The 26,812-nt window shown below is 38.1% G+C and overlaps 1 protein-coding gene across 3 annotated transcripts in view; it reads right to left on the bottom strand.

Annotated features, from left to right (window-relative positions):
• The window catches only part of step (cytohesin steppke), a 596,835-nt gene that overhangs the window by 448,261 nt on the left and 121,762 nt on the right, over positions 1–26,812 (bottom strand). Inside the window, exon 2 of one of the 3 annotated variants that reach the window (XM_067132816.1) lies at positions 5,514–5,626. The exons of the other annotated variants lie outside the window; for them this stretch is intronic. The gene's annotated coding sequence lies outside the window, so the exon portion shown is untranslated. The remainder of the gene's footprint in view (positions 1–5,513; positions 5,627–26,812) is intronic. 3 annotated transcript variants of the gene reach the window in all.

Below are 26,812 nucleotides of genomic sequence, written 5' to 3'. Positions count from 1 at the left end.
CAGTGTTCAAAATTAGCTCTTCTCAAGTATTTACTGCAGAAACGATGAGCATGAACCAGAGGAGGAAGAGGAAAATTCGAAAAGGAAGCTACAGTTCTGAAGAAGGAGAGTGAGTTTCGAAACTAAGCTCTTGCGGAATGTCTAAGCAAGACGAAAACTGAACCCCTGGATTGCAGGGCGTGCCACAAATAAGAAAACACTACAAATAGAGGTACCATTTTTCCTTTTTTTTTTTTTACTTTTAAAAATGTTAGAAAAATGAGCATTTAGAAACAGAGGAATACGGGATTTTATTTTTAATGAAACAGAGATGAACGTATCTCCCGACTCTGGGTAAAGCACTACTACAAAATAAAGAAAAACAAGGGGCACCACAACATGAAGGCTGAACGGTCTTCCATTTTCGTGCCATGAAGAAATTCCTTTTCGAACGAAATATCGGTAGAGAATATACCGAAAAACAATGGAGAACGATCAACGGCGTTCGAAATAGCCATTTCAGCATCTGCGAATAACCGAGCATTCGCTGAAGGGTAACCTATAGTTAGCAAGTAGTGGAACGAAATTTTGGACAAGGTGATTCAAGCGCTTGAGGAGACGGACCGAAAGATGAAAAGCAAAAAGGGTGGAAAAAGGCTCAAGTCTCATAGATACATTCCCATGAATCACCCAGCCTTCCCCTCTCCTAAACAAACTGTCGACGGAGAAGACGCAGGGTCCAAGGGAAACCTACACTACTGGAAGTAATAATAGTTATGAGTCATCTGGGTTTTCCACATGAAGTGGAACCAACCTTGGAAAGAAACCAAGGCGGCTGAGGGGAAACACTGAGCCTAAAACCGTGTTTTGGAAAATTTCCAAGGATCAATTTGGCTCTCCAGACGTAGTGCTGCAGGCCAGCTAAAAGAAAGATGTAGTGGACTTTCCAGCAAAATTGGTGGTCGAGATTTCAAGGACCAAAAACATTTCATACCATGGCCCTGGTCCACAACTCCCCCGCCCCCTCTCATTGCAAATTATTATTACCAAGATCTCCTTGTTTTCGTTGCTACCAGCGTAGACCCGGTAAAAATCTAAATGAAAGTTGTGGATGAAGGTGTGTGTGCAAGCAATACACACACACATACACAAGCAATAGAATAAAGAGGAATAACTTAACAAAAGATGGTGCTTTGGGAATGCTCTTCTCAACATTAAATTGTCCAGACGTTTATTGTCAATATACTTCAAACAAAACAAGCAACACCAATCGCAGCAAAGTATGGTTCCAGATAAAAAAAAATAATTGCACTTGTTGCTACATATCATTCATCATGGTTAAATAAAAATATCCACTTTGAGGTGCAATACTCACACCATTTTATCCTTAAAAGTGAAAGAGTTTTCAGTCACGATGACCTATGTGTCTGACGCCAACCAATTTCGTTTAAATAATAATAATAATAATAATAATAATAATAATAATAATAATAATAATAATAATAATAATAATAATAATAATAAAGCAAAACTGTTCGAGTCAATCAAGTTGAACTTGAATTCGGAAAGTTCTACTTAGATCCAAACCTTGCGAAAAGATTGGCTTAATACCTACAAAGACACCTCATTTCTCAACTCACGTTTTCAGTGTATCTGTTACCTCACCGTTGGCAAGTTTTTGAACAATAATTTCCAGTCCTTCCCAAATCGTTCTGTGTTTTCCATATGCCTCTTTCAGACGTGAACTCACTCAAGTTCTAAGCGCTTTATTTCCTCGCTTGAATTTAAGGCTTGTTTTCATAAATTCTTCTAAGTATAACCGTATCTTTTTGTTTATATATATATGTAAATTTCGACAAGTCAGCATCGACTTCCACAAGGGTATTTGCCACTGCATTAGGTTTACTTTAAAATTTAAAATTCCAGCCGTAAAATCATCCAAATTCATGCAATATTATTAAGTTGTAAAATCACACCTAAATACAGTAGTTTACCAAGCCTGGCTGGCTTACGATCTTCCCATAATATCTCTCATCCACCCGTTTTTTTTTTGCATCGTCCGTCTGAGTCGTCTTAAAATCTAGTTCTGGCCATATATTTTTCCCCTTCTGTTAAAAAAATAATACTGAGTGAGTTTTTTAATAACTTTCGTTTATTTTAACGCGTCTCTGCATTTTTCAAAGAATCCACTTTCTCAGGTAATCATGGGTTCCGTTTTATCTGTTCCCTCGTTATCTGCAGCAAAGGAACGCTTTCCCTGCAGTCCCAGTCAAAGTATAAACAATATTTCTGTTCGCATTTTCTTCTATCATTTTTTCCTAGTACTTTAACTCATATTAGCTCTTAGCTCAGTTCTTCCTATAGGAGGGTTGAAACGCCTGAATCTAATATATTTTCGTGTTTCAATGTAATCCTGATGGTGGGAACTGGTGCCCTATCACTCACACGCTCACACACATACATATATATAATATATATGTATATACAGTATATTTATAAATATTTATATATATACATATATATAATACATATATATATATATATATATAAATATATATATATATATATATATAAATATATGTACTGTATAAATGCACATATAAACATACATACATACACATTTATATATATATATATATATATATATATATATATATATATATATATATATATATATATTATATATATATATGTATATGTATATGTGCGTTATTTGCACTGTCCCCCAAGTCATTCAAGAAAAACTAAGTTAGGCCACTTCAATTTAGGGCTAGGTTTTTAAAGAAAAAAGAAAAAAAGCTACAAGAACGCAAGAAATCTTATTCCACGAAGGATATTGCACAGGTAACCTTAACTAGCAATGCAGATGGACGCAGGATGGTCTTTAAACTATTGATTATCGAAGAGGAGGAGGAGGAGGAGGAGGAGGAGGAGGAGGAGGAGGAGGAGGAGGAGGAGGAGGAGGAGGTGGAGGAGGAGGAGGTGGAGGAGGAGCAGCAGCAGCAAAAGAGAGGATTAATAGAGTGAGATGATCGTAAGCAGGAAGATAAAAAAGATAAAAGAAGAGGAAAGGAGATAGGATAAAGATAAAGAAGTTGGAAAGGGGCTGTTAGATAAGACAGGAGAAAGAGAGGAAGAGGGAGAGAGAAGGAAAGTGCGGAGAAACTTGCGGTGGGGGAAAAGGAAATGGCTAATTAATTATCAGCCTTCTGCGAGAGCAACATCGTCAGCAGCAACTTACCTGACGAAACCCAACGGCATTGAATCAGGAAGGGAGAGGCCGAGTGATCGGATGACAGACACAAGAACACCAAGAAATTAAAATAAAAAAAAAAAGATAAACTTCAAATGGCAAAGATGGAAAATAAGAGGACAGACCTATAAAATGAGGGGACGCAAAAGACAGACCATGTACTCAGAAGATGGCGATCAAAAAAATTGATAAAGCGGAAATGATTACATACAAAGGAGAAAGGAAAACGAAGGAGAGAGAGAGAGAGAGAGAGAGAGAGAGAGAGAGAGAGAGAGAGAGAGAGAGAGAGAGAGGGATGGTAACGGGAAGGGACAGAAAAAGGGTATGGAAAATTTTATCCACTAAGGGGCGAGAAGTTCATGAAAAAACGATAATCAATACAAAAGCAATTGAAAGATAACTGCAAACATAGTAACACGGACTAAAGTCTATTCCCCGAGTCCAAGATGTTCAGCATTGAAGTCGCAAACAAAACATACAAAAAGATATCAATGACAAATGAAAACATAAAAAGAGACAACAATAAAAACAACATAATGAAGATAGAAATGACAAGCAAAACATAAAAAAATATGTCAATGACAAATAAAAACAAAAAAATATGTCAATGACAAATAAAAACAAAAAAAGATAGCAATGACAAATAAAAACAAAAAAGATAGTAATGACAAATAAAACATGAAACAGATAGCAATGATAAATTAAACATAAAAAAGATAGCAATGAAATAAAAAAAGCAATGACAAATAAAAACAAAAAACACAGCAATGACAAAAACATAAAAAATTATAACAATGACAAATAAACACATAAGAAAGCAATGACAAAAACCAAACAAGATAGCAATGACAAATAAAAGCGTAAAAAGACAGCAATGATAAATAAGACATACAAAAGACAGCAATGACAAAAAGATAAAAAAAATGACAAATAAAAAACATATCATAAACAACATAGCACTGACAAATAAAGCGTGAAAAATATAAGACATGAACACACAATCTCAAATTTTATTGCAAATGTCATGAACACAATCTTAAATTTTACTGTAAATGTATAAGAGAAAATACAATTTTTAAAAATTCAAACTGAACACGTCACGAATTTCACTGTTAATTGAAACAACCATTAAAAGTGAGAAAAGGGCTCAACTATCATATCTATCCCTCAAAACATCAGCCCTAATAGTTTCCAAAGAGGCATCTCTATCATGATATCTGTAAACGACAAAAATGAAAAAATGAAAATCAAGTAGAAATTTTTAAAGATCAACCAGAGGCAACTTGATTCTTGATAAAAACATAAGAGGAAAGATATTTTTTCAGTTCGGCACCAGGATGCCGTACGAAAAATGAAAACAATTCCTCACATACTCATGAAACAAATACATAACTACCGAGATATTGATGTGGTGTAGAAAAGTCAACTTATGTTTGTTTTCAGGCGTCGCCATAGTTGTTACCAAGTGTACTCTATGTAGTTAATTGTACTAGCATCAATCTACAATGTTCATAATTACAAATCAATAAAGCTTTCCCAGACATTTTCGTTATCCAGCCAATAATACTTACTATTCCTTTTACGTGTTCTGTCTTACTGGTGGGATAAATTCATCGTCACTGTTCACCGATGGAAGACTGGCCAAGTAAGACCTGGTAAACTAGGTTAACCAAGGTTAGGATGAATTACTGCAAGTAGCACTGCCATACTCACAGCCAAGGTTAAGGGGGTACGTGCCTTTGGTTAGCTTACGTACTGGGAAAACTCTGAACATTTTTTCATGTATTCTCATGAGTTTTTGTCGATTTTCATATTGCTTTAGTTGCTGGAAATTCATAGTTTCTTCAGCTGTAGAGGCAAGGGGTGGGGAAGCCCTTCCCCATCCAACTCTACGGCTTTCCAGTAACATCAAAATCGAACTTCGATCAAAGCTCATGGAAATACACAGGACACTCCACAATTTAGCGCTGTCAGCCACCCTGGTCTGGAGGTGAAAAAATAAAGAAAGGTAGCTGTGGAAAAACCACAAAACAGACATGACGACTGGAGGTAAAAGCGAATAGACAAAATTGTAGTTAAAATGCAACGAAGCGAGAAGTTGTTACGACGTACAAAGTAACGGACAATGACTTAATCACGGAATTGATCCGTAAAAAAAAAAAACTAATAAAAAGCGAAAAGCCATGAGAACAGCTTCAACGGACTGGCAGATGGGATGAAAACGGCTAACAGCAGCAGCAGCAGCTCAATACAAACGGCTCTGTAACCCTGCAATACGTACAACATTCGGCTGGCGAAGCATTAAGGCCTGGGCCTCGTGTCAAATGGGACCAGGATGGCAGAGAGAATAGGACCAGCTCCATATCCTACGCTCAGGGGATGATGCCTCATCCCCTTCGGTGACACAAAAATGCAACAGATTAATTGGAAAGCCCTTTACCACTTTGATTCATTAATAGAGTTTTCGCCAAAGTTAATAGATTATCAATCAGTTTACTTCGTAATAACATATAAACAAAAACAAAATTAAATAGAAAAAATAGAAACACATATGAATTTAACAATCCTTGAATAAAACAGAAATTAATGAACTAACTAAATCGTAAATAAGAATAATAAGATAATACGAAACAAGGCAACATATACAGAAACATTGAACAGCAAATCAAATACAGCCTCTACTGAATAAAAATTTCTTCGGAGAACTGACTTACCAACCAGTACCAGCACTTTCTAAAAACACAGTAATCAGCGCATACCTGAAAGAGATAAAAATACATTAAAACCTCACTCACTGGTTTATTTAACGAAGCAGGAAACAAAATATAACATACAACAAAGAAAACAATACTGGTAGCTTGGCGAGGAAGTCGACCAATGTGGCTATATAATGTTTCGAGTACTGAAACTTGTGCATCACATATATAACAGATGGTCAAGTCATGTTTCCAGCAACTATTTACAACAAAAAGCTCTTCACTGACTTGGAAAATGCGTAATGAATTGAAAATAAGGTGCCGAGACCCCTGCCGAACCGAGTGGCGAGGGCAATGCAATTTGATGTAAATACAACGTCCAGCATGAAATGTGTGGAGACACTTTCACTGAGAGCATCTGATTTCAATTAAAAAACAATTCCACGAGAGTAACTTCATTTCCAATTTCAGGTAAAATGTGTTTTTGGGAAATGCATAAAAAATATTAGGAATTCGAGGTGTTATGAGTTCATAATAAAACATATATTGCTAATTTCCACTCAGGAACTATTATCGATTTTTCTACAGGAGGACCTGGTAAGATAAAAGGAGCGGTTACTGGTTACTAGTTACTAGCGATGAGCAGAATCTTCCATAAAAATCGCTTTAATTTTAATGGTGGCTAGAATCAAACTTTGTTATATCAAAAACTTTGCTCGGCTTTTATTTTTTCTTTTTTACATGATTACCACGAAGACGGCAAAATCTCCATATTTACCATGGTAACATTTACTTGACAGAAGTAAACACTGTTATATATTCTTCGGTCGCGCATAAGGATTATTTAGGATTACTTGCATCTTTAAATTTCTGAAAAACAATCACTCGATTAAAAGTGGTCTTAAATCTTTCTAAGTCCGGAAAGTAATCAAGTCAGATCATACAGGATGAGGTATATATGTTATTGTCGAAATAAAACTCCCAAAAATTTCTAAATACCTCAGTGTTAACGTGTTTTTTTAGACTGTTTTATGAAATGTAGACTGTCAAGCCCACCACCGGGCACTTTTCAACAATGCAGTTATCAAGACAGTGAAAAGAGGGAGTTAGATGAGTTGGACAGCCAGATAAAATGACCCAGAAAATAAAAGAAACGAAGTACAACGATCTAAAGGTGGAACTTGGAGAAAACGCCTCACTTGCACTAAGAATCAATAGTTAGAGAAGCTGGACGGCAAGCATGAAGAAAGGAAGATGGAATGGAGGTAAAGTAAAAGGCCAAAAAGTGGGAGCAACTAAGGGGCGCAGAAACGCTGCAAACGCCCCACAGTAGTGCCTACAGTGCACCACGTGTGTTAGAGCTCACTGCGTGACTCAGCTAAATATCTTCGGTATTTCCTCTTGCGTTCTGTCTATGGCGCAACAAACGTATCAGGTCGAAGACTTTATGGAAAATCAGGGTTTAAAGAAAGTATACCTTAGTTTAACCAGACCACTGAGTTGATTAACAGCTCTCCTAGAGAGGGCTGGCCCGAAGAATTAGATTTATTTTACGTGGCTAAGAACCAATTGGTTACTTAGCAACGGAACCTACAGCTTATTGTGGAATCCGAACCACATTATGACGAGAAATTAATTTCTATCACCAGCAATAAATTCCTCTAACTCTTCATTGGCAGGTCGGAGACTCGAACTCTGGCCTAGCAGAGTGCTAGCCGACAACTCTACCGACTCATCCAACGAGGAACTACAGAGAGAGAGAGAGAGAGAGAGAGAGAGAGAGAGAGAGAGAGAGAGAGAGAGAGAGTATGTAAGCTATCAATCCCTCAACAGCAGAGACCATAAATTACCGCTTCACCTCACACCAGAAGCATCAGGTAGAATTTATTTCTTTTCGCACCAGTAAGTACCCAATGGCTTAGACACCACCCTGAAACCCTTCCCGTAACCTCAACCAACGCGTATAAAAGAATTCCTCGCGATAACCTACAGTTTCTGGAAACCACAGAGGGTTTTTCTCATGACAATCTTCTTCAGAGGATAATTCTTGAATATTGACATTTTAAAAAATGTAAATTTCTCACCGGAATATCTTCGTGTGCGCCCACTGTTGAAACTGAATTGAATTGAATTGAGAATTTAGGCCAAAGGCCAAGCACTGGGACCTATGAGGTCACTCAGCGCTGAAACGGAAATTGACAGTAAGAAGGTTTGAAAGGCGTAACTGGAGGAAAACTTTGCAGTTGCGCCATGAATCATTTGTTAGGAGAGGGTGGAAAGTAGGATGGAAGAAAGAACACATGAAAGGAGGTACAGTAAAAGGAACGAAAGGGGTTGCAGCTAGGGGGCCGAAGGCACGCTGCAAACAACCTCAAGTAATGCCTACAGTGCGTCGCATGAGGTGCACTGACGGCGCTTCCCCCCCTACGGGATTTTGGTGTTTGAGTAAAAAAAAAGGCGTCAGAAAAGTTAGCTAGGCTGGTTGAAATGACGTATAAAAGAACAAGGGCAGCTGGACAACTGTACTGGATATGGATGTGTCACGTGAGGGATTTAGGAATGAAAATCTATGCGAACTGTTATATGCAGAAGATCTGATGGAGAGACAAAGTTCCTCGTTGGGAGAGTCGGGAGAGAGTTGTGGGCTAGCACTCGCTAGGCCCGAGTTCGAGTCTCCGGCCGGCTAATGAAGAATTAGAGGAATTTATTTCTGGTGATAGAAATTCATTTCTCGCTATAATGTGGTTCGGATTCGACAGTAAGCTGTAGGTCCCGTTGCTAAGTAACCAATTGGTTCTTAGGCACGTAAAATAAGTCTAATCCTTCGGGCCAGCACTAGGAGAGCTGTTAATCAGCTCAGTGGTCTGGTAAAACTAAGGTATACTTTTACAGTACAGACTGGAGAAGAATTGCAAAGAAGGGTAAGAGTGTGGCAGGAATCTCTTGAATGGGGTGATACGAGGATAAACATTGGTAAAAAGTGAGGTTATGGCGTCCATCAAGCAGCAAGGAGATAGGTTCAAGCAGCAAGGAGATAGGTTATTTATATAAGATAGAAGAGGCCTAAATTTACAACAGGCAGAGAACTTCAAATTAGGATCTACTTTAAGCCAAGAGGGAGGGTGTAAAGTTGAGGTTGAAGCCAGGATAAAAGCACCTTGGTGGAAATGGAGGGAGGTGGCAAGGGTAGTATGATAAAAGAATGCCAAATAACTGAAAATTCAGATCTACTGTAGCGAAACGAAACTAGTAACGATGTATGATTTGGGAACATGGGCACTCAGAAAGAAGGCACAGAAGCTGGAGTGAACAGAAATGCGGATGCCGAGGTGGATTTTGGGGATCTCACTGCATGAAAGGCTGGAAAAAAAAATTAAGACATACCGGGGTGGTAAAATTTATTAATATGATAAAAAAGTCGAGACTGTGATGGTGCAGGCATGTGGTAAGTATGGGTGAGGGAGAGGAAATGAAGAGGGCTTGGTTAGTAACTGTTAGGGTAAAGGGTCAAGATGGAGGGAAAGGATTAGATGGCATGATGAAGTGAAAGGATTTGGAGAAGAAACGTTTGGCCAAGGAAGATACTTCCAACAGAAATAACTGGAGAAGACGCACCAGGGCAGCCAACCCTTAACTTATGGATAACGGTGGGGATGAAGAAGAAGAAGAAGAAACAGATAAACGAAAACTGACCTCTTATCAAAAGAAAGGTAAAGTATCAGAAAGCAAATCCCTTTAAAGGTTAACAGACTAATCTTATACGGCTCGATAATGAAAAGGGTTCTCAGACCACATGGGAAGGAGAGCGGTTGAAAACGGGATTAAGAAGAGCCAGTTAGAGACATGAAACGACCATCATCACTAATATAACTTTCTTTTCAATGCATAGAACTAGAATTATTATCATAAAGAAAATTTGTCAACCATATCTCTTACTACATTCATTGCATTTTACATCTACTACAATAAAAAATAATAAGCAAAATTACACAGGTGCATTTTTTATTTACAGTGCCATAAAATACGACACCACTGATTACACGAGACCTATCTAAGAGTAAAGAAACTACCTTTGTTTCTTTATTTTACTATGTTTCCACACAACGACTTTTTTCATTCACAGACCAAACTTGGCTCCTAAATTCTAACCGCAGCAAAGCATTTCAATGGAGGCTGTCAACTTTACTTTTGCTAAAGTCATGGGACAAGTTCATTGATAACACAATGCACGCCGGAAAATTAAACTTCATCACACTATTCCTGGAATCTCTCCATCTCTTTTTACATGTACACATTTTTATACGGAATTTCTGCTCTCCTTTTGAGAGATGAAAAAGAGATGCCTTAAAATATTTGGTAAGTAAACGTGCAATGTCGACAGCACAGAAAAACAGATTTGGAATTACGAAATGAAAGCTAGATTTCTTTTAAATCCCAAGGGAAATTTTGCGGGAATATTGACGAACGACCAAAGAACAAATCTAATATTGTTATTCGACCCATGAGTTTCTCAAGTTTCGACAACAGAAATTAAAAGCACTCTCTGGCAAGATTATTAACCTTAACAAATTATTCTTAACCATATCTCATCAAATAGGGTTGGCAAATGATTTTTTTTTTAGTCCTTTTCCTCTTCAGTTTTCGATAACTGCAATAATCATAAGCTCTGTTCAGGTCCACTTAATCCAATTAAGAGTTAGCAGCAATTATATCAAATACTATGACGTTAACCATGGCACAATCAACAATAACTTTCTGACACTGTGCTGGATGTAATTTTAATACCATTACATCAGACTACTGTCAGTTTTCACATAATGCACAATAACTTTCCCAAGTAATTACATCAAGTGTTCGCTGATATGATTAAGAATTATGCAACTGCACTGATATACGTATACAACCGGCTCCCATAACAGACAGTTACTTTTTAACATAATTACATGATGCCGTGCCATAGCACGCATCTAAACACTACTGTCTTTACAACCCCCGCCCCGCAAATATTGGATGCTCCAGCATCCTCGCTGACTCTCAGGTGACAGTCCAGGAATGCATTTACTCCAGTTTAGTCGAAAGATTTACGAAGAGATGAAAGAGAGAGAGAGAGAGAGAGAGAGAGAGAGAGAGAAACCTTTCCAGCACTCCACTTCCCTTTCCTTAAAGAAATGCACGAAGAAAAATTCTAAATGCATTTCCAATCACTCCAGCTTTCCAATCGTCACGAAATAATGGTCGGAGGTAACAGTGCATAAGTGAAATAATTTTTAAAAAGATTAGACTAAACGTTAACGGTGTGCTGTATTTTACTAACCACTGGAAGAGTCGAATGCCCTAATGCAGTTCTGTAAAAGCTGTCATGATGAAAAAAAAAAAAAAAAAAAAACCAACGCAGAAAAAGTCTTAAAGCTGGCCTACAGGTCGAGTTCAGTCCTCTTCAACGAGCGGGGCTGATTACAGGAGCAAAACAGCTCTAAGCAACACGGCCTATACGCTCGGAAGTTCCTGCTCACAGCACAACGAAACCTGCCGGCCTACCTGACCGCCCAGGAGCCTTTCCACCACAAGAAGGCATGCATAGGTCTATTATTGTCACATTGTGTGCCCACCCCAACTTACGCCGGCCCCTTTACAATAGGGAAATGAGAGTAGGCCTATAGAAGCTATTTGGGAGTATTTTTTCTATCTTGCCTACCTCATTGTCCAGAAGGATTTTTCTTTTTTTTACATATCTTTTTTTACCGCACTTTCATCAGCGTGATTCCCTCTCAACAGTTGTCCCCCCCAGCCCAGGTTTTTTTTCTTTACGTTACCTTGACACAACCATGAACAAATGGGAATATGAGACGGAACAGAAGACGCGAGGATTATATAAATAAAATATACTGAAAATAAAACTAGTGTGACAAATGCCCTTCAAAGAAAAAAACATGGAAATAACCTTAAAACGAAAGTGAGATTAATAAAGTACATTCAATTTCAAACGAGGAATAATAATCTCTGACTCATAGTTCGTGGCACATATTAGCAATGTAAAAACCCCAAGATCTTGTAAACCATCACAGCATTGAGGAATACGGGAAATGGTGATCGACCCATTGTTTGCTGTAAAAAAGGAAAATATCAATAAAAGATTAATGGTACCTAACGTATTATTCGCAAGGAAAAATTAAAATTTGGATACTAGGATTACACCAATTGATATACTACCTGACACAAAAATAAATTCTTAATAGAAAAACTAAGATTTCAGAAATGGCAAATTACACTAAGGCTCTGCTAAAGATTAAAAAAAATTGGATGGTTACTCTTCAGAGTCCAGTGCATCTAGATTCAGTATGTCTACAGTTAAGCAAAATTTCCTTGGGACGAGAAAAGGCACGAAGTAGCACTCCAGCTAATATCACCATTTATATACATGACACCATTCTTTACATATTTATCAGTTCAGCAACAAATCACCATTATTATTATTATCTTTTTTATTGCCACGTCAACAAGACCTACAGCAGCGAAGACTATTCACCGGTCCCCTTCCCCTACCCGCGCACAAACTCCAAATTCCATCTGATAACAAATGATAGGTTTCGGGTCCCGTGTATACAATGAAGAAGAAGAAGAAGAAGAAGAAGAAGAAGAAGAAGAAGAAGAAGAAGAAGAGAAGAAGAAAGGTCAATCCAACGGCCTTGTCAGGAACGTCACTCGAAGGTGACGTCTTATGTAGTCTATGCGCAATCGAGTTTTCTGTACAGCCGCTACAACGTATAATCAAGGCCACCGCAAATAGATCTATCTTTCGGTGGTCTCGGTATAATGCTGTATGAGCCGCTGCCCATGAACTTAACCACAGCCCGGTGGTGGCCTAGTCTATATTATTGCCAGAAGCAGGATTTTGGCTAACTCTAACCTTACATAAAATAAAAACTACTTAGGCTAGAGGGCTGCAATTTGATATGTTTGATGATCGGAGGGTGGATGAGCAACATACCAATTTGCAGCCCTCTAGCCTCAGTAGTTTTTAAGATCTGAGGGAGGACAGAAAAAAGTGCGGACGGATAGACAAAGCTGTCACAATAGTTTTCTTTTACATACAACTAAAAAACACAGCTATTTTTACTTATAATCGAAGAATAGGAATTGTTTTCAACATTTTGTTTACTGTATCCTGAAACACTCTAAGTGTGACTTTTCGGAATTTTGTTGAGAAACCATGAATGGTGATATGCATTTTGTTAAACAATTCTAACACTGCCTTTGATATCTAAAACTGAAAAAAATTATGGCATAGATGGTATTTTACACAAGTAATTCTTAATGACTGACAAAGTACAGCAGGTGCCCCTATGCATCACAGTAACTTGCTTAAAAGACGAGAATGGACGACACACCTGGTATTATACTCACAGGTTTACGTACAGTACTACAATAACGATCAAGATCGTTCTTACTTTATATCATGCGATATGTACAATATTAATGATGTTCTTATATCAAAATTAAATTGCCAATACATTATGTGGCACGATGATATGCTGAATACATATGACATGTGAAAGAGAGAAAGCAGATCTACTCCATTATGCTTTACTTACCTGTGAAATGTTATCCCATTTTCTCTTGAAGAATTCTTTTTCCCATTTTGCCAAATGTAAGCCGCTCATCGTACCATTGATGCGATCAGGATATAAAAAAATCACAATCGCACTAAGGACCTGTTCAATTTGCGCGCTTACCAGACCTTTCAAGATGGCCGCAGGGCTCTGCAGCGCCGCCCTGGTGGAAGACCACTGAACTACGTAGTACTGGTGTACAGATAGCACCTCCATGATTTATACTCACAGCTTCTGCTATTTGAAATCTGTGGAACCGGGATTCTCTTTGAACGATCCCTGTGCTTTCTAATAATCCTTCGGGTGTAGGTTTACGGTCGTGGTCGTCTACGTACTGTTGAAACATTGCCCCTTGGTTGCGGTGAGCTTGAAATCGCCTGCGCAGAGTGGTAGTGGTGCGACCTGTGTAGTATTTGCTGAGGGCTGGACATGTCCCTTCAGTACATTTACATTTGTATATTACGTTCGTCGACTCCCACATCTCTTTACGTGATATTTCTCATTAAAAGGTTGCTGACTATTCCTGAATCTCTTACAATTTAGTTTTCTAAGGATTTAAGTTTTTTTCTAGCCCTCACCCATGGTCCCGTCTAGTCATCCACGATGGGTAAGAGAAGCAAACACGTTTCACCATTCCCCAATGATGTAGTCAGCCTCAGTGTTCGGGACTAAACGTGAGGAGGTAGAAGATTTATCGGGACACCGAAATATAGCACATACTGATGATCAGACGAGGTGAATGTCCATGAACGAGCGGTAAAGCCAGTTGAATCTCTCGAGTTCCTAACATTTAAAAATTAACTGAAAGGTATTTAGAAAGACATAAACTACCTCATGAATGCCAAACGACAGGTCTCTACTTGTTATCGAGGACTAAAGTTGCAGATGGCAAAAAATTTACCTTCGACGAATGTACAGCTCAAGGTTCTAGACCTTGGTTCAGCTTATATATCAATTCCCTTTCTAAGCTCAACTCATCCACCTTGCAAACTCCCCAACGAAGCATGAGTAGGTGCTGAGAGAAAGCCAACTTAATCTGACTATATCATCAACTGAAAGAGGAGATAAATACTGAACCCAAGTTACTGATGACGATCTCCAAGCTGGAGAAACTTCACGAAGATGATCAGTTTCTGAAACCCGAGCCACTGTTCGAAAAATATGAGAAAAACACACACATAAACACATACACAAGAAACAAAAATTTTCAGACATTGACTGAACTTATAATCTGCAAAATCTTCTGCAACCAAAAAAATAAGAATTATAGCTGTCCACACGCAACATACATGCACACATATGTATGCAAATGTGTTTGTACAACATACGCAAGGGAGCTCAGAGAGATTTGGAAAGGATGATCGTCCCACACAAACCTGTTTTCCTAGGCGACAACTTTCATCCGCGGAAACGGAAACAATAAGACTGGTCAGAAATAAAAACAAAAACCTCTATGCTTTTATTTAACTTTTTGTAACATTCTTATGAATTCCTTAAAAGCTTTTTTTGAATTTTATAAGCCTATAGCAACACCAATCCCCGTTAATCCCTGCTAACACATAAGGATATATAATCTATCATGTTTCCTGCTATACACAGATTTACTTGAGAGAGAGAGAGAGAGAGAGAGAGAGAGAGAGGAGGGTGGGGATCGATTTGCTAACCAGGACCTTCAATACATGACTGTTCATTGAGATAAAAAAAATTTTTCAGCGCACAAAAAGCTTTCCACACAAGACTTCTTATGAGAGAGAGAGAAACTTTCGGAAATTTGACAATAAAAGAGCCATTTCAACTCTTTTCATCCGTCCAGAAGACGAATGAGTTTTTCGAGTAGGGCAGGAATACTTGCTGACTCTGCTGAATCGAAAGGAAGGAAAGAAGCCAAGTGTCCGACTCATCCACTCCACTTTAATCCATTTTGTTTTTCTTCCATTCCATTGCGGCGACAAAAAGACGACTTCAGAATTAGAGGCAGTTACAAAGATGACAATAATGGACGTGGTTATGATTATCTTAGTTATTTGGTATTTTAATTAAGAGCAGACACAACATCATACATACAAAACAAGGAGAAACTTCCAAAAACGATGAATATGATCGTAAAAACAACTAAAAATAAACACAGAGTCTAAGAGAATAATTTATGAATATTTTACATTACAGTTATATTCCAGGAACCATAAATACCGAGCGTCATTAACGACTGAGCCAATTAATACTTAGATCATTAAGTAACACGACTAAAGCGGGCGCGTGGATGAAGTATACCTTGAACTTACCAAAGTAGATAGGACACATTGTAACCCGTGTGTGTGTGTGTGTGTTTACGAAGAACACAGCTTCGTGCCTAGCGTTGTTCGCCTAAGACAATAGACATACAGACTGAGTGAGCTAGAAAAATGAGAAGCAGCATACTAACTTATATATGAACCAAGATGTTAAACATTATTTCAGCTATAAAAATACACATGCAGAATTCATCATATACAGAAAATATTTAGGCGAAAAGTGACCACTGGCAACGCAGAAAAATACCAACAGGGGAAGAAGATAAAACTAAACTTTGATTTCATCCAGTAAAAGCAGAGTCTGCCAATGCCCCTTTAAAACCCCCTGCCCCTCTCGTAGCAGAGGAGCAATTGCCCCTGCCCCTTCCCATAAGGCAACCCCCCCCTTTAATTTTTCCTTTCCGCTTCCTCCTTGGAAGAGGGAGAAGTCTAGGGAGACGTGAGGAGGATTCCAAATTAGCTCCTTCCCACCACAAGGAAATCTCGTGCTTGAGAAGCTGTCGTTCCAATAACAATATTATTATATTTAACTTCGTAAGACTTTGCAAAAAAATATTAGTGACTATAAGCACAATATTATTACATTTAAATTCGTTAGACTTTGCAAAAAAATATTAGTGACTATAAGCACAATATTATTACATTCAACTTCGTAAGACTGCAAAAAAAAAAAAAAATTTAGTGACTATAAGTAAAGATCATTTCTATAGCACGCAATCAATCTACTGAAATATAATTGCGACAAGTCGACACAAAATCAGATCTAAAGAGTGAAAAGCACATATTCATATCCATGTATTTGGAAAAATGTAAAAGCATTGCAGCAATTTGTAACTTTCTATAATAATGATCTCCAGAAAGTATGGACAATTCACAGGCTCTGAAGTTGAACTGTCGTAATAACAAAATTCCAGCAACAAAAAATTCCACCATACGAGGAACAAAACTCATACCTGGAACCCAAATCCCAATACCGCTGTTTCAAGCAAAATCTTAGTCCCAAGCAATTCACGCAGTGATGGGTTACGAATACGACACGTAACACGAAAAAACTAGAGAACAGTTGGGAAATATTTATGCATCTACTTAAAAGTGATTAACCTATTTTCCACAGGAAAAATCTTTATGAAACAGAGTCAATCTATGCTAATTCATATCAACTGGGAAAAATAAAACTTTCGACAAGTGAAGAACATACCATGAACAGTAAAACTCCACATGGAAAATAAGCGGAAATCAGTAAACGACAGTAGCCAAGGCGACCATAGCTAAACACAATGATTTATGGTTAGTCTATAATAACATACCATAATCATTACATCTAAATTAATTTTTAACTCATATAGACGGGAAGTACGAGGCATGCACACTGCATTTACGGAAATGTTTATTTAATGAGAACGTAAAGGTAAAATCGTTCCTCATTGGACAACTACATTGCGAAACATTTTCAAGTGAATAATTCAAAACGAGTTAACACAGTTTTAAATGATCACGTGGCTGGAATATTTGTGCATGTTTTAAGTACACAATTCTGTGAATATAAATCTTTACCTTAAGTCCTTACAAGACATTGAACAACGTGTTTATAGACATACTAAAAAGTCTATTTTTTTTTTAATACAAACACAAGTATACGCAACGAAAAGTAGGCAAACGGCCATAGGGTTTTCGTAACTTCATTCGTGAAATACGTGAAATTGTACTTTAAGAGGGAAGAGTAAAAAATAAACAATTCCTTTTGATGAAAGAATTTGTTACAAAACTCCCAATCCAATTAATCTGTGGTAACAATGAAATTAAAAGACATAACTGACACTGAAGATCCTACGATAAATGTCACGATGAAAAATCTAAAATACCTTCCGTTCCGAAGACTTTCAACTCATCTTCGAATAGAATTAAAGAAAAATAAAAAAAAAAGTTTTTACTTTCGTCCTTATATCAACCTTGATTACACCTAACTATCCCAGACTGACTATGGGTTCGAAAGTAACATTTCAACGTTTAGTGGAAACTCAATATGTTACTGTACAACATTGTTTCATTGTACTGATAAAAATAAAAAATGGTACAAATTCATAATTTACAAAAACAAAATACTGGACAAGAAAATGGTAATTTTCAATGATTTTTCAGACGTTCTGTTCCTGCCAGCTCGGTTCGTTCACTCTCTCATCACACTGCATATTGATACGGTAACTTTAAGGCTGTAAGAGATATTTTACTAAATTTATACAGACAAAATAAACAAGATAATAATAAAGTATGCACACCGCGTTTTTTGTTCGTAAACGCAAGTCACTGGGAGGGGACCCGTCAGTTACTTCTAATTAGACGGTGCGAAAAGAACTGGAGCCCTGCATTTAATGTCATCAAAAATACATTCAGAGCCAAATAAAAAAAACACATAAATATTCTATTATATTGCATTACTTAAATAATTTCTGCTTTAGAGTAAGTCCATCCAGAGCTAAATAAAAAAAAACACATAAATATTCTATTATTGCATTACTTAGATAATTTCTGCTTTAGAGTAAGTCCAACAAATTTGAGAAGTACCTCCTCTTTGAAAGGTTCCAACCCTTTTCAAACACCACAAAAGTCCCATAAACCCCTTCAAAACACTACTCGAAGGTTGTTTGAATTGCCAACGAAGTTATAGCCAACACTGATACCAATTACGGATTTCTCAATCTCCAATAGTAATTATAACTCAACTGTAATAAAGAAACTGGATATGTAAATTTGAAATAAATGACATGCAAGATCATAACCCCGCAACACAGAAAACTCTAACTTATGAAAACATTGAAAGGAGAGCACGTTACATTTCCGAATTACAAATCTTTCAATAAATCAGCATGAAATACACAAATTCACATCAACGATTACAATCACTGTAAATCCTATATCTTTAAAATGTTTACAGTGAGCCCCGAAAGAGAGCAAAGTTTCATTACACACACCCACATATATATGTATATATATATATATATATATATATATATATATATATATATATAAATATATATATATATATATATATATATATATATATATATATATATATATATATATATATATATTATATATATATGAGAGAGAGAGCATTTATCGGTTGTCATTCAGAGTTTTCCCAGGCAGCGCTGGGTTGGTCAGCTAGTTGGTATATAAAATTTACGCCAAAGGCCAAACGCTGGACCTTTGAGGTCATTTAGCGCTGTGAGTAAAAGAGGTTTTACTGGTGTAACAGGAGGAAAACCTTGCAGTTGCACTATGAAACAACTGTTAGGAGAGGATAGAAAGTAAGATGGAAGAAAGAGAATATGAAAAGTGGTATAGTATAAGGAATGAAAGGGGTTGCAGCTAGGGGTCGAAGGGACGCTGCAAAGAACCTTGAGTAATGCCTACAGTGCCCTCCGTGAGGTGCGCTGACGGCACTAACCCCCTACGGAGGCGAACAAGGTATCATTCGATTAATATATCACAATTTTTTTCTTCATACTCTCCATTGCCCACAGTCGGGATACTCTGCAACCTTCGGCTACTTTATGCTCTTTCTTTCCACCAATCCCCATCTACCGTGGGTTACCTCTTTCCTGAAAGGTGGTTTTCAACTTTTATCGACTTTTCATTTCAGGTACCCGGTAGTATAAAGAGAGAGAGAGAGAGAGAGAGAGAGAGAGAGAGAGAGAGAGAGAGAGAGAGAGAGAGAGAGAGAGATTGTTTTCCCTTTCCCCATTCTCATCTCATCATCATCAATACTCAAGAGAAAGAGAGAGAGAGAGAGAGAGATTGTTTTCCCTTTCCCCATTCTCATCTCATCATCATCAATACTCAAGAGAAAGAGAGAGAGAGAGAGAGAGAGAGAGAGAGAGAGAGAGAGAGAGAGAGAGATTGTTTTCCCTTTCCCCATTCTCATCTCATGTCATCATCAATACTCAAGAGAAAGAGAGAGAGAGAGAGAGAGAGAAAGAGAGAGAGAGAGAGAGAGAGAGAGAGAGATTGTTTTCCCTTTCCCCATTCTCATCTCATCATCATCAATACTCAACCTCTGCTCCCAATCACATTCCCTCTGTCCGTCCAAACTCTAGCCCCTTCAGCAACTCTCCATCTTCAAGTCCACCACCCACTAAATAATCCATCCCCCTCTCAGCCACATCCACCCAAGTAAGCGGCGCCCCCCACCCCCCTTCCTGCTACAGCATGAATCCATACTTCAGCCCCCATCCTCCCACAACATCCAACCACATTTGGCTACCCCTTCACCCCTCCATCTCTCATTGCACCTTTCTCAAAATTTGCCTCTCCCTTTCAGACCTTCTACCAAATGCCCGACCCTTACTTTTCCTCGACCTCCCTCCCACACTATGCTACGTGGATCCTCTGGGGGCACAATGTCTCTCTTTCTCTCTCTCTCTCTCTCCCTTGGCCATTCGCTCCTTCTCACTCCCATTGAAGTCCCGCGATGCTTTCTGTGCTCGATTGAATTATCGCGTACCCTAACAAATAAGAAAAAGGGGCCCCCTCCTCCGGCGGGGCTTTTCCGGGTTGGGGGATACAGACACCGCTCTTGATCCCGCTCCTCCTGCCGCGACTGCCACTGGTACTTGCACCTACTTCAGGTCACTCGAGAGGTTTCTCCTCAAGTTCTCTCCTGGACCTTTTCCGTCCCTTCCAGTAATTTTTTATCTGTTCCTCTTTCTTCTCCTCATGTCTTCAACTTCCTCTCCCTTCGAATGACCACCCACTACACCCTTCGTTGCAATTTGAAGCCCCATTTTTCATTTTCATTATTTTTCGTAGGTTTCAACAACACATCTTTTTCTCTTAAAGAGCTTTTCATAGCCTGGTCCCCTCTAAGGCCATCAGACTGATTTTTCATCTTATTCTTAATCATATTTTATAAAGGACCGATTCTGAGGCTCCTCATCTGGGACAAGAGAGAAGAGAAGAGACAGAAGCAGAAACCATAAAAGATAACTTTCACTGACAACTCAGGATTCTGAGAAAGAGAACACTTCCACTGATGAGCGTCAAAAAAAAAAAAAAAAAAAAAAAAAAAAACTAGCCGTGGCTAGTCTCTGGCAACTTCCTCAGCTTTCTTGCGTTTGTGTGAGTGTCCTTCTTGTATATGGAGGGGGCCGAGGGGTTTCCCTGGAAAAAGGTCCTGCATTTGATTTACTATTCCATAATTTATGGTCAAGCGTTCTGGATTCTCTTTCTCCATGACTTTTACCTATTCCATTCCTTTTCATTGGTTTTTCGAAGATTTTCTTGAGACTTATTTGACGTTTCCTTACTCTGTTTTTGCAGTATAAAAAAATGTCCCTATTCGCTAACACATTTTCATATTTTTTTTATCGGATTTTTTATATTATTGCTATTGTTGCGTGAAAATTTGGGTTGGGTTTTGGCTTTCTCTCATTTAATTTTACTGGCATTATTTTACTCTTTATTCAACATTTGGAATGGATATATAAGTGCAACTGAACCTTTCATCAGTTTTCCTTGATCTGCTATACTTGTTTACGAACGTCTCTCTCTCTCTCTCTCTCTCTCTCTCTCTCTCTCTCTCTCTCTCTCTCTCTCTCTCTCTCTGAAAACTGGTTTTAATCAATAACTGGTCAACATAAAAATGCTGCTCCCGTAGTCCAAGATGGCTACATGAGACGGATAATGCATACAGCATATCTACAAATGCGCTAAATTTTCACAATATTCAAAACATTGAACACCTCATGGATTGTAACAACTTCCACTAATTAAAATGTTTCCTAGGGTTAGGCGTGAACCAGTTAAACTTTTTTTTTTCTTTTATCAGAAAGATACATTAACGCAGTTTTGCAGTTATTTCTTAGTATTTACATAATTTTAGATTGATAATTTTTCTTCTTACCAGGACTACAATATGTTTACATACATCAATGCTTAATAAAAATAAATAAAAAAAAACATTTTCTCAACACTGGTAATGTTATAGATACAGAAGACTTCGGGGTATGCATGCAAATATTTCAGATTACTTAATTAGACAACTTTTCGCCCCGCGATTCAATGAGCTCACGGGAAATATAACCACTTCCAGCAGTAACATTTAAAAATGAATATATTACCACACCCGAGCAATTCCAGGGTAAAAAGCGCACGAAACCGCTTCCTCTCCCTCCTATCCCCACTACCAAAACCCTCAGTGATAGGAAAAAGTGAACTTATGAAACCACGAAAACGGAGTCCCTTGTCCAACGGCCCCCTCCCCTCCCCTCCTTAGTTATACCCGGCCACTACATCACTCACCGGACAACCCAACTCCCAAATGATGCTCTCGAACAATCAATTTACTCCGGCCATTCTGCGATCTCGTCCGCATTCGATTGTGGAGGGGTGGAAGGGGAGGGGAGGGGTGGAGGGGAACGCAGGAAGGAAGAGGAAGGAAGGCAGGCCGGAAGAGGTGAAAGAAAAGAGGGGAAAAAAGACTGAAGAGGGATATCGGAAGGGAAATGTCCAAAGAAATAAAGAACACAGAGAACGGGAGACGATAATGGCCATTATGGAATACATAAAAAAAACAGTGAAGGGAAAAAGATAAAGACCATTACAAAAATATATATGAAAAATGCCAGTTTATTTATGGAGTCATGAGAGAGAGAGAGAGAGAGAGAGAGAGAGAGAGAGAGAGAGAGAGAGAGAGAGTCTGCTTTACCGTGCCTTCTTGGCAAGCGTATTACTACTCCTACTTTTATTATTTTTACAGGACGTATTCTCTAGAGGCAAACAAATAGAATGGCGATCTGCCAAAACGTTTCTTTTGACATATCTCTATAAAGTCATACCTAAGTGAATAGAAGGCAATCTCAGATTAACATTTCACATCTCATTAAGCGTATTTTGTAAGACCTCTTTTAAGAGGAAGCGTTCAACGCTGCTTTGTAAACAATATATATTACATAATAACTCAAGGGTCTCGTTATGCAGTAAGTGATCATCATATAAATAACGACTGATAATAAATTATATCAATAACCAGATCATCTCAAACAGCACCGTTGCAATAACAATAACCATATTTAAATAACAGAATGATCACCCTATCGAATGTGTGATCATTTTCTACCAAAAGATTGTTAGAAAGATCCACAGACTGGGTTTTCCCAAAGAAGCCATGACAATAAAAGTTTTTCCAAAAGAAAAATATTAACTACAAACAAAACAATAGGACTTCCAAAACAATAAACAAAGACAGCAATGACAACTATGGTTATTCCATGAAAAATTGGAAATTACGGATTAATATGTCCTAGTTATTTAATATGTCCATTTTTGGCGATTGTTTTCTTTAAGCCCTTGCATGAGAGTACTTTTTTTGTAATTTTTCCTAAATTTTGCAGCAGAATGTTTTTGCCTTCCAAACTCTCTCTAAGACGTGTGTTAGAGTATAACAGGGTGAAAACGTGCAGGTCCTGAAGAGTACAAAATAAGCAGGAAAAGACTTTCTTGAACGGACCGAGTGACGGTCGAATTCCGAAGAAAATATTGCAGGAAAACATACAAAGAGGAAAAAGTACAGTAGAACTCTGAGAGGTGTGTCTGTATCAACACAAAATAAAAACCTTAGAAGACAGTGGACGGAAACGAGGTCTGGAGTTACAGAGTCAAAGCAGAGGGTAAACAATGCGACCTTAGGTCAGATTCTGGTGGCAGTGTTTGCCAAGAGAGTGAGCGTGTCACAAAGGAGAGGCCTCTTGGGCGGCTTCAGTTTTGAGCACAACTTAAGCAGATCTGCTCGATGAAACCAATATTATTATTATTATTATTATTATTATTATTATTATTATTATTATTATTAAAATGAAACACTAAACTATTCTACCGAAGATAATGCACAAATGTGAACAGCTGAAATTGCAAAGCAAAGATGTGCCGTAATACAAAATGAAAATTTCTTTAGATGGTGGGCGCTGACACTGCAAAAAATATATATATTTCTCCTCTTTTCAGAAAAAAAAGAAGCAAATCTTCCACGAAGGATTCTAATGTAACTTTAATGTGTGACGAAGCACACCAATATTTTCATATACAAAATCCCCGCCCGCCCCCACTCCCGGCCCCAAAACGTGCTTAAATTGCAGAAATATGAAAAACGAATCCAAATATCCGCAAACTGGAGTTAAAAGATACTCGGGAAAAGATAAGTAGGTACCGAGAGCTTCTTTATACTGTATATTCACATCCCAAATCATAAGAGAAATGTTATAATTCCTTTCTCCCTGAAACTCCTCCATCACATCTCAAAGTTAATGGATCGTCAGTTCAGGAAACAATAATGACAAGTAAAAAATGCGCCACAGTTTCTTCGGCGCAATCAAGTTTTCTGTACAGTGTATAATACTGTATGACCCGCGGCCCATGAAGCTTTCAGCGCCATGGCTCGGTGGTGGCCTGTCCTATACTGTTGCCAGACGCACTATTATGGCTAACTTTAACCTGAACTAAAATAAAAACTACTGAGGCTAGAGGACTGCAACTTGGTATGTTTGATGACTGGAGGATGGATGATCAACATACCAATTTACTGCCCTCTAGCCTCAGTGGTTTTTAAGATCTGAGGACGGACAGAAAATATGCGGACGGACAGACATAACCATCTCAATAATTTTCTTTTACAGAAAACTACTGTAGAAGCAGAGCCCATTTTTATTACCCACATTCTCAAAGACATTCGCCTAAATTCACGACGTATTTTTCTGAAACATAATACAAACCAAACAGACAAATAAAGGGAATAGCAAAGGACTGATCGAACAAGACAAAAATTACGAGACAATGGAAAAGAGACAATGGAATAGACACAAAAGGAAGAACTGGGGTGGGGTGCACGGGAGGGCACGAAGACGAATGGGTGGGAATCACAGGTCTGCAAGAAGACAAGCCATGGCACGGTACAGATTATCAGGAGGGACACGAAAAACACAGAAAACGAGCGATGAAAAGGGGCGCAAAAACATTGATGGGGGACGAGAACAGCAGAGAGAGAGAGAGAGAGAGAGAGAGAGAGAGAGAGAGAGAGAGAGAGAGAGAGAGAGGCGCAAGAAGAGACTGATGGCGAGAAAGATGGTGAGAAGGAGCAAGGACAGGAGCACGATGAAGGGCAAAACAAAGTAAAAAAAAAAAAAAAAAAATGCAGGAGACACTGACACAACGCGAGTTACAATAAAAAGAACAATGGATAAGAACTACGAAAAGAGACAGGGAGGGACGAAAGAAAAAGTGCGGACAGACTAAAATTTCAAGAAGGGACACAAAATTGAAGACGAGCAAGCAAGCAAAATAATGAGAAGTGAAGGCAGGAACCAGAATGACATCAGGGGGAAGGCGCCCAGGAAAGGAAAGCCCCAATCCCCACTCATTGCGTCTCACACAATTTACCTACTGATCCATGAAGTGTAAGAATACCCCTCGAGGAGGAGGAGGAGGAGGAGGAGGAGGGGAAAGCCAGGTGTTGGTGTGCGCAGGCACATACGCATATAAATACGCCATGAGATAGACGCGTCTTGGATGAAACACACCTGGCAAAGGAGTGAGGCAACTGGCAAAGGGGGTCTTATGTAAAACTTGACCGCAGAGAAGCTCGCCCGAGCGAGAGATTTTTACCTTGTAAAGCCACTTTTAAAAAAGTATAAAATCCTTGTGACTAAAATGTAAGCGGATACTTGTAAAACCTACAACGCCAGCAAAGTAGAGAGCTACTGACAAGCAACTCGAAACACACACTTACATCTGTAATTATCATTAAAAGCAACGTCAGAAACGAGGAGCGTCTAAAACGCAAGGAACTACAGACAGTATCTTCATGCTACTTTACTGCTCTACTTGAAAGTAACGCCCAAAAATGCCGGTGACTTGAAAGTACAATGCTATCTTTCAAGTCTCATAAGAGAAAAGGTATCTAAAATTGACGGAGCAACTTTAAGGCAATTTGAAAGTCGAATACATTATAGGGGGCAACTTAAAAATCCACTTCAAAAATGGTATTCTCTCAAAAGTACGAAAATACCTCAAGTGACTGGAGCGATAGCAAACAAAATAATGTACAAGGAAAAATAAAATCGTTCTAAAACGAAACTTTTCAGCTACAACTCTTAACTTAGAAATCAAAGCAGAGGTGCAATGCTACTCGCTGAGTGAAATACCAGTATGGGACGAACAACACTAAAGTCGCAATAGAAATGACAAAAATCATGTGTCTTTACATTCGCGCACTATGATCCATATTGCTATACGAACTTCTTCTTCTTCTTCTTTTAAAGTGCTTTTTTCCCATTTTTGTATGGGGTAAGCACGATGCCTTCTTGAATCATTTTATGACAATGTGAATATAACTAAGAGGTTTAGTCGACTTTAGAATAAATTTCAAGAATTTAGTAAAATATGACACTATAAGGGAAATTACAGAGGTTCCATACGTAGATAATGTATTGCTGAAGGGGAGATAGAGAGGACTCGGTAGGCCGACATTGAATGGGGATCTGGTGACGTGAAAGCTCAGGCAAAACACGAGTGGCAGAATTTCACACAGATCTTTTGCCTCGTTGGAGACAATGGTGACGATGGAGATGATATAATCGGCATTCCACTGACAGTACGATGGCCAGTGGTCCTTCAGCAACGATCAATAAGAGTTTTTCTATTATTATTATTATTATTATTATTATTATTATTATTATTATTATTATTAATTGTGTAGAACTCTCAATGTCGAGAACAGGAGTAATTTTGTATAAGGTCCACAATATTATAAAGTCTCACACTACCATTGATATATTATTGTGGACCGTATACAAAATTATTATTACTACTATTATTAAACATGTGAAGGACATTTAAGATGCTATTATAATTATAATTATTATTATTATCAAACATGTGAAGGACATTTAAGCCCCTAGTAAATGGAGCTCACTAAACGTTAAAACTACCATA

The sequence above is a fragment of the Macrobrachium rosenbergii genome, chromosome 32 (assembly GCF_040412425.1).
Source record: "Macrobrachium rosenbergii isolate ZJJX-2024 chromosome 32, ASM4041242v1, whole genome shotgun sequence".
NCBI lineage: Eukaryota > Metazoa > Arthropoda > Malacostraca > Decapoda > Palaemonidae > Macrobrachium > Macrobrachium rosenbergii.
Note: the sequence above shows the minus strand (reverse complement) of the source record. Positions and strands in the feature narration are given on the sequence as shown.